Source organism: Somniosus microcephalus, chromosome 6, assembly GCF_052327205.1.
Source record: "Somniosus microcephalus isolate GS21.2 chromosome 6, FLI_Smic_1.0, whole genome shotgun sequence".
Taxonomy (NCBI): domain Eukaryota; kingdom Metazoa; phylum Chordata; class Chondrichthyes; order Squaliformes; family Somniosidae; genus Somniosus; species Somniosus microcephalus.
In genome coordinates, this window is record NC_140992.1 from 176711921 (window position 1) to 176724883 (window position 12963).

Here is a 12963-nt window from a genome sequence, read left to right on the forward strand (position 1 = left end):
GTTGGAGTCGGTGTCGGTGTCGGTGTCAGAGTCAGTGTCGGAGTCGGAGTCGGTGTCGGAGTCGGTGTCGGAGTCGGTGTCGGAGTCGGTGTCGGAGTCGGAGTCGGTGTCGGAGTCGGTGTCGGTGTCAAAGTCGGTGTCGGAGTCGGTGTCAGTGTCGGAGTCGGAGTCAGTGTTGGTGTTGCAATCAGATTCAGTGTCGGTGTCAGAGTCTGATTCAGAGTCGGTGTCGGATTCGGTGTCGGTGTCGGATTCGGTGTCGTTCTCGGAGTCGGTGTCAGAGTCGGAGTCAGTGTCGGTGTCGGTTTCGGTGTCGGAGTCGGTGTCGGTGTCGGTGTCGGAGTCGGTGTCAGAGTCGGTGCCGGAGTCGGTGCCGGAGTCGGTGCCGGAGTCTGTGTCGGAGTCTGTGTCGGAGTCTCTGTCGGAGTCCATGCCAGAGTCCGTGTCGGAGTCGGTGTCGGATTCGGTGTCGGAGTCGGTGTCGGTGTCGGTGTCGGATTCGGTGTCGGAGTCGGTGTCGGATTCGGTGTCGGAGTCAGAGTCGGTGTCGGATTCGGTGTCGGAATCGGTGTCGGTTTCGGAGTCGGAATCGGTATCGGTGTCGGTGTCGGTGTCGGAATCCATGTCGGAGTCGGTGTTGGTGTTGGAATCGGTGTCGGTGTTGTAGTCGGTGTCGGTGTCAGACTCGGTGTCGGAGTCGGAGTCGGTGTCGGAGTCGGTGTCGGTGACGGAGTCGGTGTCGGAGTCGGAGTCGGATTCAGAGTCAGTGTCGGAGTCAGTGTAGGTGTCGGTGACGGAGTCGGTGTCGGAGTCGGAGTCGGTGTCAGTCGGAGTCGGTTTCGGTGTAGGTGTCGGTGTCGGAGTCGGTGTAGGTGTCGGTGACGGAGTCGGAGTCGGTGTCGGAGTCGGTGTCGGAGCCGGTGTCGGAGTAGGTGTAGGTGTCGGAGTCGGTGTCAGAGTCGGTGTCGGTGTCGGAGTCGGTGTCGGTGTCGGAGTCGGTGTCGGATTCGGTGTCGGTGTCGGAGTCGGTGTCGGTGTCAGTCGGTGTTGGATTCGGAATCGGAGTAGGTTTCGAATTCGGAGTCGGTGTCAGTGTCAGTGTCGGAGTCGGTGTCGGAGTCGGTGTCAGTGTCGGAGTCGGTGTCGGAGTCGGTGTCGGAGTCGGTGTCGGTGTCGGTGTCGGAGTCGGTGTCGGATTCCGTGTCAGAATCCATGTCGGAGTCGGTGTCGGACTCAGTGTCAGTGTCGGAGTCGGTGACGGAGTCGGTGTCGGAGTCTGTGTCGGTTTCGGAGTCGGTGTCGGTTTCGGAGTCGGTGTCAGTTTCGGAGTCGGTGTCAGTGTTGGAGTCGGTGTTGGAGTCGGTGAAGGAGTCGGTGTCGGATTTGGTGTCTGTGTCGGAGTCAGAGTCGGTGTCGGATTCGGTGTCAGAGTCGGTGTCGGATTCGGTGTCGGAGTCGGAGTTGGTGTCGGATTCGGTGTCGGTGGTGGAGTCGGTGTAGGTGTCGGTGTCAGTCAGTGTCGGAGTCGGTGACGGAGTCGGTGTCGGAGTCGGAATCGGAGTAGGTTTCGAATTCGGAGTCGGTGTCAGTGTCAGTGTCGGAGTCGGTGTCGGAGTCGGTGTCAGTGTCGGAGTCGGTGTCGGAGTCAGTGTCAGAGTCGGTGTCAGAGTCGGTGTCGGTGTCGGAGTCGGTGTCGGTGTCGGAGTCGGTGTCGGAGTTGGTGTCGGAGTCGGTGTCGGTTTCGGAGTCGGTGTCGGTTTCGGAGTCGGTGTCGGTTTCGGAGTCAGTGTCGGTTTCGGAGTCGGTGTTGGAGTCGGTGAAGGAGTCGGTGTCGGTGTCGGATTCGGTGTCGGAGTCAGAGTCGGTGTCGGATTCGGTGTCGGTGTCAGATTCGGTGTCAGAGTCGGTGTCGGATTCGGTGTCGGTGTCGGAGTCAGAGTCGGTGTCGGATTCGGTGTCGGAGTCGGAGTCGGTGTCAGATTCGGTGTCGGTGTCGGAGTCGGTGTCGGTGTCAGTCGGTGTCGGAGTCGGTGACGGAGTCGGTGTCAGAGTCGGAATCGGAGTAGGTTTCGGATTCGGAGTCGGTGTCAGTGTCAGTGTCGGAGTCGGTGTCGGTGTCTGTGTCGGTGTCGGAGTCTGTGTCGGAGTCGGTGTCGGTGTCGGTGTCGGAGTCGGTGTCGGAGTCGGTGCCGGAGTCTGTGCCGGAGTCGGTGCCAGAGTCTGTGTCGGAGTCTGTGTCGGAGTCTGTGTCGGAGTCTCTGTTGGAGTCCGTGTCAGAGTCCGTATCGGATTCGGAGTCGGTGTCGGATTCGGTGTCGGAGTCGGTGTCGGTGTCGGATTCGGTGTTGGAGTCAGAGTCGGTGTCGGATTCGGTGTCGGAGTCGGTGTCGGATTCGGTGTCGGAGTCAGAGTCGGTGTCGGTTTCGGAGTCGGAGTCGGTGTCGGAGTCAGTGTCAGAGTCGGTGTCGGTGTCGGAGTCGGTGTCGGAGTCGGTGTCAGTGTCGGAATCCATGTCGGAGTCGGTGTTGGTGTTGGAATCGGTGTCGGTGTCGGTGTCAGACTCGGTGTCGGAGTCGGTGTCGGTGTCGGAGTTGGTGTCGGTGTCGGAGTCGGTGTCGGTGTCAGAGTCGGTGTCGGAGTCGGTGCCGGAGTCGGTGCCGGAGTCGGTGTCAGAGTCGGTGTCGGAGTCCGTGTCGGAGTCCGTGTCGGAGTCCGTGTCGGAGTCCGTGTCAGAGTCCGTGTCGGATTCGGAGTCGGATTCGGAGTCAGAGTCGGTGTCGGAGTCGGTGTCGGATTCGGTGTCGGAGTCAGAGTCAGAGTCGGTGTCGGATTCGGTGTCGGATTCGGTGTCGGAGTCAGAGTCGGTGTTGGATTCAGTTTCGGTGTCGGAGTCAGAGTCGGTGTCGGATTCGGTGTCGGATTCAGTGTCGGTGTCGGAGTCAGAGTCGGTGTCGGATTCGGTGTCAGAGTCGGTGTCGGATTCGTTGTCGGAGTCGGATTCGGTGTCAGAGTCGGAGTCGGATTCGGTGTCGGAGTCAGAGTCGGTGTCGGATTCAGTGTCAGAGTCAGAGTCGGTGTCGGATTCGGTGTCGGAGTCGGTGTCGGATTTGGTGTCGGTGTCGGAGTCAGAGTTGGTGTCGGATTCGGTGTCAGTGTCGGTGTCGGAGTCGGTGTCGGAGTCGGTGTCAGTGTCGGAGTCAGTGTCGGAGTCGGAGTCGGTGTCGGAGTCGGTGTCGGAGTCGGAGTCGGTGTCGGAGTCGGTGTCGGTGTCGAAGTCGCTGTCGGAGTCGGTGTCAGTGTCGGAGTCGGAGTCAGTGTTGGTGTTGCAATCAGATTCAGTGTCGGTGTCGGAGTCTGATTCAGAGTCGGTGTCGGATTTGGTGTCGGTGTCGGATTCGGTGTCGTTCTCGGAGTCGGTGTCAGAGTCGGAGTCAGTGTCAGTGTCGGTTTCGGTGTCGGAGTCGGTGTTGGAGTCGGTGTCAGAGTCGGTGTCGGAGTCGGTGTCTGTGTCGGAGTCTGTGTCGGAGTCGGTGTCGGTGTCAGAGTCAGAGTCAGAGTCGGTGTCAGTGTCGGAGTCTGTGTCGGAGTCTGTGTCAGAGTCTGTGTCGGAGTCTGTGTCGGAGTCTGTGTCAGAGTCTGTGTCAGAGTCTGTGTCGGTGTCGCAGTCGGTGTCGCAGTCCGTGTCGGAGTCGGTGTCGGTGTCGGAGCCGGTGTCGGAGTCGGTGTCGGAGTCGGTGTCGGAGTCGGTGTCGGTGTCGGAGCCGGTGTCGGAGTCGGAGTCGGTGTTGGTTTCGGAGTCGGAGTCGGTGTCAGAGTCGGTGTCGGAGTCGGTGTCGGTGTTGGAGTCGGTGTCGGAGTCGGAGTCGGTGTCGGTGTCAGAGTCAGTGTCGGAGTCGGTGTCGGAGTCGGTGTCGGTGTCGGAGTCGGAGTCGGTGTCGGAGTCGGAGTCGGAGTCGGAGTCGGAGTCGGTGTCGGAGTCGGTGTCGGTGTCAGAGTCGGTGTCGGAGTCGGTGTCGGAGTCGGTGTCGGTGTCGGAGTCGGAGTCAGTGTCGGTGTCGGAGTCGGAGTCGGTGTCGGTGTCGGAGTCGGTGTCGGAGTCGGTGTCGGTGTCTGAGTCGGAGTCGGTGTCGGAGTCGGTGTCGGAGTCGGTGTCGGTGTCGGAGTCGGTGTCGGAGTCGGTGTCGGTGTCGGAGTCATTGTCGGAGTCGGTGTCGGTGTCAGATTCGGTGCTGGAGTCGCTGTCGGTGGAGTCAGAGTCGGTGTCGGTGTCGGAGTCGGTGTCGGTTTCGGAGTCGCAGTCGGTGTCGGAGTCGCTGTCGGTGTCCGAATCGGTGTCGGTGTCGGAGTCGGTGTCGGTGTCGGAGTCGGTGTCGGTGTCGGAGTCGGTGTCGGTGTCGGAGTCAGTGTTGGAGTCGGTGTCGGAGTTGGAGTCGGCGTCGGAGTCGGTGTCATTGTCAGAATCGGTGTCGGTGTCAGATTCGGTGCTGGAGTCGCAGTCGGTGTCGGTGTCAGTTTCAGAGTCGCAGTCGGTGTCGGAGTCGGTGTCGGAGTCGCTGTCGGAGTCGGTGTCGGTGTCGGAGTCGGTGTCGGTGTCGGAGTCGGTGTCGGTGTCGGAGTCGGTGTCGGTGTCGGAGTCGGTGGCGGAGTCGGTGTCGGTGTCGGTGTCGGAGTCGGTGTCGGAGTCGGTGTCGGAGTCGGTGTCGGAGTCATTGTCGGAGTCGGTGTCGGTGTCAGATTCGGTGCTGGAGTCGCTGTCGGTGGAGTCGGAGTCGGTGTCGGTTTCGGAGTCGCGGTCGGTGTCGGAGTCGCTGTCGGTGTCCGAGTCGGTGTCGGAGTCGGTGTCGGAGTCGGTGTCGGAGTCGGTGTCAGAGTCGGTGTCGGAGTCGGTGTCGGAGTCGGTGTCGGTGTCGGAGTCGGTGTCGGTGTCGGTGTCGGAGTCGGTGTCGGTGTCGGTGTCGGTTTCGGTGTCGGGGTCGGTGTCGGAGTCGGTTTCGGAGTCGGTGTCGGAGTCGGTGTCGGAGTCGGTGTCGGTGTCGGTGTCAGTGTCGGAGTCATTGTTGGAGTCGGTGTCGGTGTCAGATTCGGTGCTGGAGTCGCAGTCGGTGTCGGTGTAGGTGTCGCAGTCGGTGTCGGAGTCGCAGTCGGTGTCGGAGTCGCTGTCGATGTCGGTGTCGGAGTCGCTGTCGGTGTCGGAGTCGGTGTCGGAGTCGGTGTCGGTGTCGGAGTCGGTGTCGGTGTCGGTGTCAGTTTCAGAGTCGCAGTCGGTTTCAAAGTCGCAGTCGGTGTCGGAGTCGCAGTCGGTGTCGGAGTCGCAGTCGGTGTCGCAGTCGGTGTCGGAGTTGCAGTCGCAGTCGGTGTCGGAGTCGCAGTTGGTGTCGGAGTCGCTGTCACTGTCGGTGTCGGTGTCGGTGTCAGAGTCGGTGCCGGAGTCGGAGTCGGTGTCATTTCGGTGCATTTTGGCCTTTCTGGCATCCTGAGCAGCTCTTGGTCAGGTCCTTGATTTGTTTATCGATTCCCGGCCACCACACATAAGCCCACGCATCACATGCCAACCGAATTGGTAATGCCAGGTTGTAATGGGCCAATACCTCTTTCGATGTGATTAGTGTTTTGCTCTTCTGGAAAGCTCGTCTACATTCGTCACTCCACTTCCATGGCACCCCAGTTTGCAGTAGGGTGTTCAGTGGGTGTAGTATTGTAGACAAATTTGGCAAGAACTTATGGTAGTAGTTTACCAGCCCGAGGAACAACCTCAGGTGTGACACATTTTCCGGTGCTGGAGCCTTGACTACTGCCTCAATCTTCTCTGGGGACTTATGTAACCCCTCTTTATTGATAACGTGGCCACAATACGAGATCTGTTTTCTAAAAAACTCGCATTTGGGGCGGTTAGCTCGGAGCCCATATTCCTGCAATCTAGTGAGCACCTGCTCCAGGTTGGCAAGGTGATCACTGTCATTTTCGCCCGTGACCAGGATGTCGTCCAAATAACACTGGGTCCCTGGGATCCCTTGCAGGACTTGTTCCATTGCCCTCTGCCAAATAGCCGGAGCTGATGCTACCCCGAATACCATCCGGTTGTATTGGTAGAGACCTTTATGGGCGTTGATTGTGAGGTATTTTTCTGATGCTTCTTCTACCTCCATTTGCAGATATGCCTGGGCCAGATCAATCTTAGTGATGCGTTTCCCTCCAGATAGCGAGGCGAAAATATCTTCAATCCACGGAAGTGGATATTGTACGGTGTGAAGGACCGGGTTCACTGTTACCTTAAAGTCCCCACAGATGCGCACCTTCCTTGGTTCCCCAGGCGTGCTGCTCAACGACTTTTTCATCACAGGGATGATGGGTGTAGCCCACTCGCTCCAGTCTACCTTGGACAGTACACCTGAACGTTCCAGACTCTCCAGCTCTGCTTCGACGGCTGGGTGGATCGCATAAGGTACAGGTCTGGCCTTAAAAAATTTTGGGCTTGCGTTTTCTTCAATTTTAATCGTCGCTGTCATGCCTTTTAGTGTTCCGAGTCCTTGCTGGAACACTTCTTTCGCGTCAGTTAGGGTCTTTGACAGTCGCCCAGGTGTGACATCATCATCCTTTTTGTCAGCCACAGTCAGTGCCTGTATGGAATGCCAATCCAGTTGTATTTTCCGGATCCATTCACGTCCCAGTAATGGTGGTCCTCCATCTTGCAATACATACAGGTCTAGTTTTGGTGTTTCCTTACCGTTATATACAACAGTCACCCTTATTTTTCCTTTGGGGTAGACTTTTTGCCCCGTGTACGTCTTCAAAATAATTTTTGTGTCTCTCAAGGGTATGTGTGAGAAGAGCCGCTCGTAGTCCCGTCGGTTTATGACTGTTAGGGCTGATCCTATGTCCAATTCCATCTTTACCTGGACTCCTGCTATCTTGAGAGTGACCCAAATGTTTCGGTGATCCTCCATTGTGATCACATTATGTAGTTTTAGACAACTCAGTTCCCTGCTTTCGGAGTCGTTATCACTCTTTTGTTCATCTGAACTATTCTCCGTCATCTTATGTACCTTCTTGTACTTTCCTTTGGTAGGTTTCTTATTGCTGGTTTTCTTTCCCGACCTGCAGACTCGTGCTATGTGTCCTACTTTTCCACACTGCCTGCACACTTTGTCTTTGAACCAGCAATCATTCTGGTCGTGTGTTGTTCTGCCACAGCGATAGCACTTCTCTGTTCCATATGACATTTCGTTTGTGCCATATTCTTGCGGTCTCTGTTGTATCTCTGCAGCACCCCGTGCTGCTGCTTCATATGATACCGCAATGCTGAAAGCCTTTTCCAGCGTATGGTCCTTTTCAGATAAAAGCCGTTTCTGGGTTCCTTCACTTTGAAGCCCACACACAAACTTGTCCCTTAAGGTATCTGCCAGTCCTGCTCCAAACTGGCAGTGTTTCAATAGTTTGCGCAGTTCTGTTAAATAATCAGCATTGCTTTCATCCTTATGCTGGTTCCGTTTGTGAAACTTGAACCTTTCTGCTATCAGCAGCGGTGTGGGGTTTAAATGTTCCTGTAGTATCGTTACTACGTCTTCAAAACTCTTTTCCATTGGCTTTGTTGGGGTTACTAGATTTCGTAATAAACCATACGTCTTTGCCCCCATTAAATTTAACAATACCGACGCTTTCTTGTCATCTGACACCTCATTTGCCTTGCAGTATACCTCTATTCGTTCGACATATGTAGTCCTATCTTCAACTTCATTGTCAAATGCGGTGATACTGCCACTCTTCGGCATTTTGGGTGTGGTTTAAAATGGCGTCTCCCAATGGCTTAAAATGGCGTCTCCCGCGCTTTCCTTCCTCCCCCGCTGCTGCCAACGCCGCTCCTGGCGGTTCTCGTGGCAATGGTGGTGCCCTGTAGGTTTCGCGTGCTTCTCCTGCACTGCTGCCAATGCCGCTCTCGGCGGTCCTCGTGGCAATGGCAGCGCCTCGCGGGTTTATGCACGTCTCTCTCTCCCTCTCTTCGACGCTGCTCGGCCCCTGAACACCGGTTGCGCCATGTGCGCTCTGCCCTCTCTCTCCCTCCCCCGTCGACGCTGCTCGGCCATTTGCTGTGCCGCTCGGTTGGGCTCTAGCCCGCCGCTGTCCGGGGATGGTCTGTGCACTACCTGTTGCCAGCCCGTTTCGCTGGACCACCTCGACTGGAAAGCCAAGCCAGGCTCTCGACAGCCTCCCCCGCAATTCTCGAGTCTCTGCTGGATGACTGGGCGGTTGCCCGTGGTCAACGCCCGAGTCTCTGGCCTTGACCTCCAATCCACCGATCTCCAGGAACGAATCCCCGGGAGGTGATGCAGAGTTGCAGGTAGGTTCGAACTTGCCTCGTCGCCAATGTTGTGTCCGTGTATAATAAGAAACAGACTGCAGGAGAATGGTACAACAGGTGTTTACTCAACGTGGCTCACATGGGAACTGATCTGTACAGATTACTACTCAGTGCTATATACAGGTGTGGTCACTGCCAGTACTGCAGTATACATGAGCTGTATAAGATAGTTCCCCCCTTAAAGGTATATACATTACACTTTCCCGGTCTCTTCCTCAACTATATGCTACCCCTTTCCGACATCAATGATAGACATAGGGTCAGCCTTTATCCATCTGCTAATGACACCGAGCTTGAGTACCCTTGACTCCAGGACCACCACTCTGCTGTCCAGCTGATTATCTAACATCAAAAAAGACTTTTTCTTCAACCCAATGGAAAAAAGTGGCCGGATCGGACAAAGTCAACATGGATTTACAAAAGGTAAATCGTGCTTGACTAATCTACTGGAATTTTTTGAGGATGTAACTGGTAAAATAGATAAGGGAGAACGAGTGGATGTGGTGTATTTGGATTTTCAAAAGGCTTTCGATAAGGTCCCGCGTAAGAGATTAAGACACATGGGATTGGGGGCAAGGTATTGACTTGGATAGAGAACTGGTTGGCAGACAGAAAGCAAAGAGTTGGAATAAACGGCTCTTTTTCCGAGTGGCAAGCAGTGACTAGTGGGGTACCGCAGGGATCGATCCTTGGACCCCAGCTATTCACAATATATATTAATGATCTGGACGAGGGAACTAGATGTAATATCTCCAAGTTTGCAGATGACACAAAGCTGGGTGGGCGTGTGTGCTGTGAGGAGGATGCCGAGAAACTCCAGTATGATTTGGACAGGTTGGGTGATTGGGCAGAAGCATGGCAGATGCAATATAACGTGGATAAATGCGAGGTTATCCACTTTGGTGTTAAAAACAGGAAGGCAGATTATTATCTGAATGGCAATAGATTGGGAGAAGGGCAAGTGCAACGAGACCTGGGCGTCCTTGTGCACCAGTCACTGAAAGTAAGCATGCAGGTGCAGCAGGCGGTTAAGAAGGCAAATGGTATGTTGGCCTTCGTAGCGAGAGGGTTTGAGTACAGGAACAAGGATGTCTTGCTGCAGTTGTACAGGGCCTTGGTGAGACCACATCTTGAGTATTGTGTGCAGTTTTGGTCGCCTTATCTGAGGAAGGATGTCCTTGCCATGGAAGGAGTGCAGCGAAGATTCACCAGGCTGATACCTGGGATGGCAGGAATGACGTATGAGGAGAGATTGGGTTGATTGGACTTGTACTCGCTGGAGTTTAGAAGAATGAGAGGGGATCTCATCGAAACTTATAAAATTCTAACAGGACTAGACAGGCTAGATGCTGGAAGGATGTTCCCGATGGTCGGGGAGTCCAGAACCAGGGGCAGAGTCTAAGGATAAGGGGTAAGCCATTTAGGACAGAGATGAGGAGGAATTTCTTCACCCAGAGAGTGGTGAACCTGTGGAATTCTCTGCCAAAGAAGGCAGTAGAGACCAATTCATTAAATATATTCAAGAAGGAGTTGGATATATTTCTTAAGGCTAAAGGGATCAAGGGATATGGAGAGAAGGCAGGAACAGGGTACTGAATTTGGATGATCAGCCATGATCTCATTGAATGGCGGAGCAGGCTGGAGGGGCCGAATGGCCTACTCCTGCTCCTATCTTCTATGTTTCACGTCGCCAATACCTAAGCATCCTGGTTGGCCTCCACCAAATCTCCATGCCCTAACCCCTAATTCCATCCCTTCCCAGCTTGATTAGGCCGAGCCCAATTGTCTGTATTCTCAATGTCCCGATTGATCAGGCCGAGCCCAATGGCCTGTATTCTCAATGTCCCGATTGATCAGGCCGAGCCCAATGGTCTGTATTCTCAATGTCCCGATTGGTCAGACCGAGCCCAATGGTCTGTATTCTCAATGTTCTGACTGATCAGACCAATCCCAATGGCCTGTATTCTCAATGTCCCGATTGATCAGACCATTCCAATGGTCTGTATTCTCAATGTCCCGATTGATCAGGCTGAGCCCAATGGTCTGTATTCTCAATGTCCCGATTGATCAGACCGAGTCCAATGGTCTGTATTCTCAATGTTTCGATTGATTAGGCCGAGCCCAGTGGTCTGTATTCTCAATGTCCCGATTGATCAGGCCGAGCCCAATGGCCTGTATTCTCAATGTCCCGATTGATCAGACCGAGCCCAGTGATCTGTATTCTCAATGTCCTGATTGATCAGACCAAGCCCAATGGTCTGTATTCTCAATGTCCAGATTGATCAGACCGAGCCCAGTGGTCTGTATTCTCAATGTCTCAATTGATCAGACCGAGCCCAATGGTCTGTAATTTCAATGTCCCGATTAATCAGGCCGAGCCCAATGGTCTGTATTCTCAATGTCCCGATTGATCAGACCATTCCAATGGTCTGTATTCTCAATGTCCCGATTGATCAGGCCGAGCCCAATGGTCTATATTCTCAATGTCTCGATTGTTCAGGCCGAGCCCAATGGTCTGTATTCTCAATGTCCCGATTGATCAGACCGAGCCCAATGGTAATATACTGGCATGGGTGGAAGATTGGCTATCTAACAGAAAACAAAGAGTTGGGATAAATGGTTCATTCTCGGGCTGGCAATCAGTAACTAGTGGTGTTCCGCAGGGGTCAGTGCTGGGACCCCAACTCTTTACAATCTATATTAAAGATTTGGAGGAAGGGACCGAGTGCAACATATCCAAGTTTGCCGACGATACAAAGATGGGAGGGAAAGCAGTGAGTGAGGAGGACATAAAAAACCTGCAAAAGGACATAGACAGGCTAAGTGAGTGGGCAGAGATTTGGCAGATGCAATATAATGTTGGAAAGTGTGAGGTTATGCACTTTGGCAGAAAAAATCAAAGAGCAAGTTATTATCTAAATGGAGAGAAACTGCAAAGTGCTACAGTACAAAGGGATCTGGGGGTCCTTGTGCATGAAACACAAAAAGTTAGTATGCAGGTGCAGCAGGTGATCAGGAAGGCCAATGGAATCTTGGCTTTTATTGCAAGGGGGATGGAGTATAAAAACAGGGAAGTCTTGCTGCAGTTATACAGGGTATTGGTGAGGCCACTCCTGGAATATTGCGTACAGTTTTGGTTTCCATATTTAAGAAAAGATATACTTGCTCTCGAGGCGGTTCAGAGAAGGTTCACTCGGTTGATTCCGGAGATGAGGGGGTTGACGTATGAGGAAAGGTTGAATAGGTTGGGACTCTACTCATTGGAGTTCAGAAGAATGAGAGGCGATCTTATCGAAACATATAAGATTGTGAGGGGGCTTGATCGGGTGGATGCGGTGAGGATGTTTCCACTGATGGGTGAGACTAGAACTAGGGGGCATAATCTAAGAATAAGGGGCTGCCCTTTCAAAACTGAGATGAGGAGAAACTTCTTCACTCAGAGGGTAGTAAATCTATGGAATTTGCTACCCCAGAGAGCTGTGGAAGCTGCAACATTAAATAAATTTAAAATGGAGATAGACAGTTTCCTAGCAGATAAGGGAATTAGGGGTTATGGGGAGAGGGCAGGGAAGTGGATGTGAGTCTAGATTCGGATCAGCCATGATCCTATTGAATGGCGGAGCAGGCCCGAGGGGTCGTATGGCCTACTCCTGCTCCTACTTCTTATGTTCTTATGTTCTTATGTTATGTCTGTATTCTCAATGTCCAGATTGACCAGGCCGAGCCCAATGGCCTGTATCCTCAATGTCCTGACTGATCAGGCCGAGCCCAGTGGTCTGTATTCTCAATGTCCTGACTGATCAGACCGAGCTCAATGGTCTGTATTCTCAATGTCCCGATTGATCAGGCTTTGCCCAATGGTTTGTATTCTCAATGTCCCGATTGATTAGGCTTTGCCCAATGGTCTGTATTCTCAATGTCCCGATTGATTAGGCTTTGCCCAATGGTCTGTATTCTTAGTGTCTCGATTGATCAGACTGAGCCCAATGGTCTGTATTCTCAATGTCCCGATTGGTCAGACTGAGCCCAATGGTCTGTATTCTCAATGTCCCGATTGATCAGACCGAGCCCAATGGTCTGTATTCTCAATGTCCCGATTGATCAGACTGAGCCCAATGGTCTGTATTCTCAATGTCCCGACTGATCAGACTGAGCCCAATAGTCTGTATTCTCAATGTCCCGATTGATCAGACCGAGTCCAATGGTCTGTATTCTCAATGTCCCGATTGATCAGACCGAGTCCAATGGTCTGTATTCTCAATGTCCCGATCGATCAGACCGAGCCCAATGGTCTGTATTCTCAACGTCCCAATTGATCAGACCGAGCCCAATGGTCTGTATTCTCAATATCTCGATTGTTCAGGCTGAGCCCAATGGTCTGTATTCTCAATGTCTCGGTTGTTCAGGCTGAGCCCAATGGTCTGTATTCTCAATGTCTCGATTGATCAGACTGAGCCCAATGGTCTGTATTCTCAATGTCCCGATTGATCAGACTGAGCCCAATGATCTGTATTCTCAATGTCCCGATTGATCAGGCTGAGCCCAATGGTCTGTATTCTCAATGTCCCGACTGACTCAAAGCTCTGCTTCAAACTCCACCTCTAGCC